The sequence below is a fragment of the Syzygium oleosum genome, unplaced genomic scaffold, assembly GCF_021117445.2.
Source record: "Syzygium oleosum isolate NSW1041296 unplaced genomic scaffold, Sole_v2.1 Sole_v2.01, whole genome shotgun sequence".
NCBI classification, from domain to species: Eukaryota; Viridiplantae; Streptophyta; class Magnoliopsida; order Myrtales; family Myrtaceae; genus Syzygium; species Syzygium oleosum.
Genome location: NW_026607485.1, coordinates 11,886,743 through 11,893,524, shown reverse-complemented (window position 1 = coordinate 11,893,524; position 6,782 = coordinate 11,886,743). Strand labels below are relative to the sequence as shown.

The 6,782-nt window shown below is 38.3% G+C and overlaps 1 pseudogene; it reads right to left on the bottom strand.

Annotated features, from left to right (window-relative positions):
• Positions 1 to 365: 365 nt before the first annotated feature.
• Positions 366 to 6,574, bottom strand: LOC115661380 (uncharacterized; annotated as a pseudogene).
• Between the last annotated feature and the right edge of the window lie 208 nt (positions 6,575 to 6,782).

Sequence of the window (6,782 nt, the reverse complement as noted above, 5' to 3'; positions counted from 1 at the left end):
CCTTCCTTCGCAGTATTCTGTCTTGGAATGATTGTTTTACTTACTGAGAGCTGCAATGTACTATGTAACCTTACAACATATCTGGCAAATCTGACGTTCTTTTACAGTACAAACCGATCCTGGAAGACCTCAGCATGATCCTAATCAGTATTCCGATCCTATCAACGGTGTTCCTGACCTTGATGCATGTGGCAGAATATGTATGTGAATATAAAGTCATGATGCAAAGCTCGCACTCCATCCATCTTTTGTCGAGCCCAAGGAGCATTCATCTTCGAGACCAGCCAACTCTAGACACCGAGTAATCGGTCACATGAAATAGTGAAGAATCTCATCCTGTCAAGTTGGAGAATAGGTAAATGGAAAAAAAATGGTGTATTTTCATTTGCTCGACCAAGAAAAAAGCGAGTTTTCTCGGCAAGTTATCATACAGGAATATGCGTTGAATATACAATACCAAAATCCCAGACTTTTGCAGACTGGTAAATGGCCTATGTGGTGGATGAACCAACAGTCGAATTGGTGCATATAAAATTTTCATAACTAAGGAGACTAGCAAAGAATTGCATTTTGCCCACAAAGTTTCTCGAGCCTTGACCTTAAAGGATGGTCGGATCTTTGTATCTCTTGAAAATGGCTTCAATGTCTGCCATTATTTCAGATGGCAAAGGCCTCTCAACTGTCAGAAAAGCATCAATGTCTTCTTTTAGTTGCTCGACGGAGGTTGCTCCGATGATCGAACTCATCATGAATGGCCGGTCTCTTCCAAATGCAAGAGCAAGTTGAACGAGGGTTAACCCGTATTTCTGAGCAACCTCAACATATTTTATGGTTGCTTCCTGAGAATGAGATACGAGGATGGTTACTGAGATGCCACTTTGGTCCGTCAAAAGCAGAGCACAAGATGTGCCCCACTTGATAGACCATGATTTCCTAATGTGTAGCCGGATAAAGAGAAAAATAGAGTCCAATGCAAAAAATTAAACAACGGAGAAAGAACAATTTCAGGAAAATCATCCTAATTAAGCCCCTGCTCTTCCCTATTTCAGATCCATCTCCTCTTCAAGTTTTCAGCAGGAGAACCTAACCAGCGAGTACTAAAAATTGAGGGCCTCTAGCTTCTACTTGTACGATTGAACAATTTCAAGTTCCTCAACATACCTTGGCATGAGATTTGTTATATCTCTCCATGTAACCAGGGAATAGGTTCAATCTCCCTTTCTTTGCAGCTTCAGAATTGATATCTAAGTACTTCCCACTCAGGGATCCACCATCCAGTGGAGAATAAGCAAGTAACCCTATATTGCAGTTCTTTGGGTGGCAAACTTCCACAAGATCAACTGCAACAAATTAAACGAGAAATGTCATTACTGATTGTCCTTCCAACAAAATTACAGATGTGCTGTTATAAGCATTTGAAAAGAGAATCTATGGATGTATCTTTTTAGTTTGGGGAATGACGAGACAGATTAGCCATGCCTTCTTTCAACATAAAGTGACATCCCCCTGCACATATTATTATCTGTCCATCCATTCACATCACCTGTCAAACAAATCTAATGGGAAAGTTCAACAATCAGAAAGAAGATAGCCATCCATCCCACCGCAACGTGTAGAGCAGCAGCAGCAGAGCTTGAGAAGATGGGAATATTTAGTTGTCCAAAGCACATGATTATTATCCTCAATCTTTGAAATATCTGTTTCCCTACAATATCCTCTAGGCAAATGTTCATTAGAAGAAGGATTTTCCTTCAAAGTGGCATCTGACAAGTAAACTGTAGCTATTTTGTATGCTTACAATCTTTGGTAATCCCTCAACTTTAGCTGCATGAACAAACTCCATCACTCCATAGGAAGTCTCGTTTGAAATGCCAATATAATGAACCTGATCAGGTTTGACATCCTCAGTTAAGTTGAGAGTACACTTCCTGTGTCTGTTGCTTTTCTATTTCCAGATAAGTAATTCAAGTTGACAATGTGACTCTAAACATGTAGAAGCAAGTTTCAATTCTAGTTGTCGTAGGCAATTCCTTCAATGAAATCGACGGCCAATGCATTTTGTATTTACTCCTATATATTCAAATGCATTATTTGTTGCTCAAACAGCGATAACAAGTGTAGATCTCTTTAGCTGTGACCCGTTATGAGAAGAGTTTAGATCTCCCACGCACTGTTCATCTTAGACCATTCAGAAAAGGCAGAAGATATGATACTGACAGCAATTTAGTTACATTTCAAAATCTCAAAGGATGAGCATTCTCTTCTGGGCGTAAGGTAAATTACTATCATTCAAATTCATCAAATTGTTGCAGTAAGGAAAACAGGTTGCCTGAGACACTAGAATTGAAAATTAGCGGGAAATTACAAGTCACCTCCCCTTCGTTGATAAGCTCTTGAAAAGCCTTCAGCTGCTCCACAAAAGGTGCACTCGGCCTCCATTTAGAAAAATCACAGGTCTACTCGCCAAACAATGGAACATAGCGATCTGGCCTGTCATAAATCTTCTAGTCAGAGAAGAAGAACGGCAAACAAGAATCTTCAGAAATAAAGAAGTAGAACTTCTACAGAGTCCATGGAGAAATCAAAAGAAGTTGGAAGCAGTTCTGTCTAATTTTACCGCTTAGAATGGTGAAACATTAGATTTCATTCACTTTTTATTACTACCATGTACCTTTTTCACTTCTTTGGGATTTCATGGTACGAAAGATGCAAGCCACTAATAATCAGAGCTACAGTAATCACAAATTTATCATGAAGGCATTCCAAAAGTGGCACCAAGGAACCCTCTTTTCCTAGTTTTTCTGATGATTGCAATTCTCAAATAGCATCCACTAACCAATTATTATGCCAACAGAGAGATGGAGAAGCAATTTTGGTAAATCAAGCATGCAGAGTAGTGAAACAAGAACTGTATCATGATTGGATGAACTGAGCAAAATACTATAAAATACACATCTAATGTGGTGGTCTGTCCAGCTAATATAAAAATACAAATTTAAATAAGTAAAAGTAAGTGCTCAGTGTTCATTCCAGATAAACAAAAATGTGCCGATCCGTTCATGCTAATGTACCACGGATTCATGCACAAAGAACAGTGATGTGCACACATGGCGATCAGGGGAAGGTTACTAAAGTGCATCAAGCTCTTCCAGTTCCCAATGTCTACACAACAGCAGAAAATAGATCATGTTCTTCAAAAGAAACAGGTAGACGGAGTATCTAAATCTCAAACTGATTCGCAGATGCAGAAAAAGACGTTAAGAGATCTACAAGAAAAGAATAAAGTTTTACGTTTAAACACGTTTGACTTTGCACCTAATGCAGTCTCTGACAAGCCCCTGGTCTGAGAGTCATGGAGTATCGTCATACAAGAAATAATAAAGGAGGGTGAATGCATAAATCAAGTTGGCCAGAAAAAGAAGAGAGAAAGGGAGTGAAAAGCACAAATCAATATAGATCCAATCAACTCACATGAAATGGCATTCACAAATTAAGAATTAATTCAATTCCATTCTCCCATTAATTGCTGTCATTTCTCACAGAAGATTGGCAAGCATACCAATGGAATGCAGCAAATCAATGTAGTCGGTGTTGAGGCGCTTAAGGCTCTTTTCAACACTTTCTTTAATATTTGCAGCATCAACCCGTGAAATCTTTGCATTCTCACGGATATAACTTGATCGCTCGGAATAGCCACATACTTTTGTTGCCAAAATGACCTATAATGTAAGAATGATAAATACATCCATAATTAGAGACGTTAATATTTACATGAGTTTTATTTAGTTGGTGATTTTCATTGTTGATAATAACTCAAACAAGTTCACTTGGTGGTGTAATGACTGAAGTGTGGATGACACAGTGTGCAGCGATAAATATCGGCATGTTAAAAAATGCTGTCTGCAATTCCTGAGAGTCATTGCCAGGTTAATTGAAAGAGTATTCAATTGAAAGCGCAAAATGGTAGCATCCCATATGTATGAGAAACATACTGCCCGGTCCCATATTCTTTTCTATCAAAATGCAGAAGAAGAACAAATAGGCTCTCAATCAAATCTAACAGCAAATCAAAGCTTTAGAATCCAAAATTGCTCAGAAGTTGTACACCTGGGCCTTACACACATAAACTCATACTGCTTTTAAGATTTTGAGTGGTAAATCCCTCCACATGGCATTAAAACCTGTTCAAATCTCATGTTTTTACATGTCCTAGCACCATGCTCGTTTACAACACAAGTAAGATATTGTTGTTAACTGTTGTCCATCAGTTTAAATTCAATTGAATGTCCAGCATTACACAAGCATGCAGTATGTATACTCTCATCAAAATAGGTTAAGTTTTTTCCAGGAAATCTTCACACTCAATAAATACTTAACATTCTGAATAAGGAACTCCAAAACCTTTTTTCGCCACAATGATGGCCCGTATAGTTCACCCCAGGAAAATGTAAGAGCATCCTTCACCAATGCTGAAAGACTAGATACTCTAGATTGCACAAAACCATTAAATACATCATCGACATTCTGCCTCTCAGGTTGTGTACTAAACAGTGGCCATGCCTTACAGGCTCCTCACATAGAGAGCCACTGTACTGCCAAATTGCTCACAATAAACCTACAAAACGAGTCACTCTCTATGTCATGAAGTTTAACTCTCAGGACCTGGAAATAAGTTGAATACCTATGCTCTTGTGGAACAGGTAGCAGAGTAACATGTTCCTCTTCCACTCATCTAATAGAGTAGTTTCTTGCTGTACTTAATGATTGCACAAAAATCAACCGTCTGTTATCCTTTACAGTAATGTCAGCTTGCAACTCCTAAATCTAACCAAATGGAAGAATGAGATGACACAGTGTTTTAAAGTAGAGATCCAAAACACAAGACAAAGTAAAAGTTACAGTAAGCTTTGGCTTATCCAACTCATATTAAGTGCACTTATACAGTGCCACTACATGCCAAATCGAAAGAGTGTTGAAATTAAAAACTTATGTTATTTTCAAGTGCTTTAAAATGAGTGTGGCGGAGACGAGAATACTTCGCAAGATATGGGGGCACACAAGAAAAAGACGACAGAAATAAATATTAGGTAGGCATTGCTCCAATCGAGGAGAAGATGAGAGAACAATTGAGATGGTTTGACCACGTTTTTTTATAGGTTAAAGAAAAGACTACTAGAGAGCACCAAGGGGGTGCAAACCCATATACAAAGAAGCTCAGAACAAAACGAGCTCAGTGACAAGACAAATCATTCACATGTCGATTAGAGCATTTACATCCACACATAACTTCCAACTATACCAACAGTTTAAGAATTTCAACCAACTTTCCATAATCACAATAATGGGCTTCTCCTCTCCAACAAAGGCTGTATTCCGCTCTACCAACCATGTTGAGAGAAGAACTGCGAATGCCCTAGTGAGGAGATGTGAGCAAGGGATGGAAAAATGGGTTTAAAGGGGCAGGAGAAGACCTTGAAAGACGAGGAAGGAGATGATAAAGAAAGATAGGGAGTACTTAGAGCATAAAAAGGATCTAATGAAGGATTGGGTGTAATGGCGTGATACGATCCTTACCGCCGGCCACAATTAGTGGGTGAGGCATCGTTTGTTGTTGTAACGTGCCTTTTCTTATTTGCTGAAAAGAGAACAGACACGTTAATGTTGGAGAACTACAGCATTCTAGGAGCAACTGCAAAATCTCTTTAAGAAGTTATCAAAGTTTTAAGACCATTTTCCATAGACCATTAGATTCATTTATCCTATTACTAGATGATTTCTCGACTAATCAACAGGATTAATTCACGAAACATCAGCAGCGCGTCCAGACTAATTTTAAGTTGACCTTTCTGAGGAGCTTAAATAAAACACCACACTTCTTGCAGTAGCCTTAAGCGACTGTTATTAAAAAATGGAGAGTCGCACAAGGCATATCCATCTAAACACAACACGAATTCATCGTCCTTCCTAGACCATTCATAAAGCATGACAACTTTAAGAAACTCAAAGTCCCAGAAGATGATTCTCAAGATTGGTTTTATAAGCCATCATAGACAAAGTGATGGTCCCGAAGAGATTGATTAAACCCTCAATACCTTGTCACGTGGTCGGGACTTCAGCCAGCTACCCATATATTGATCGGTTTTTCCTTGTGTCTCCTTCTTCATTGGAATGGGATCCTGCAGAAAGTTGGAGTTTAAGTAGATGTTGGTATACAATAATGCAAAAAAAAATATGCACACTGGATGACTGCTCATAATATGGGAAAATACTCAATCTATAGGACGCAATCATTTTTTCTAGAAATCTATTAGTTCACTTAGAGCATATGCAGCCATGTGCGTTAATGGAGGGTCAAAGCAAGTGAACGCATAGCTTATTTCCTATGCAATGAAATTTCTAGACCTGAACTGTGAAGAAAGAAACGAGAAGATATTAAAAGAGTAATTGTCTAGTGATTGTCATATATAACTTACGTAAGAATCGAAAGCAAGTAAGATTGAAGATCTATTTAAGAAGTGTGAGGATAAAGAGATATACTTACAGCTTCCGCAGTGTCTAGAATATTGATACCCATGATCACATGCATAACTGAGCATTTCGTGGGCCTCTTTCTCTGTATTCTGCTCACCAAATGTCATCTGAAATGTAGCAGCCCACTCATTATCTAGGATAAAACATAATAAACACCCCTTATATATATAGATCCACTTAATACAGGAAAATCCATATTCCCACAAATAGAAAAGAAAACCAAAATTTTGAAACACAAGAAGGATAAAGAA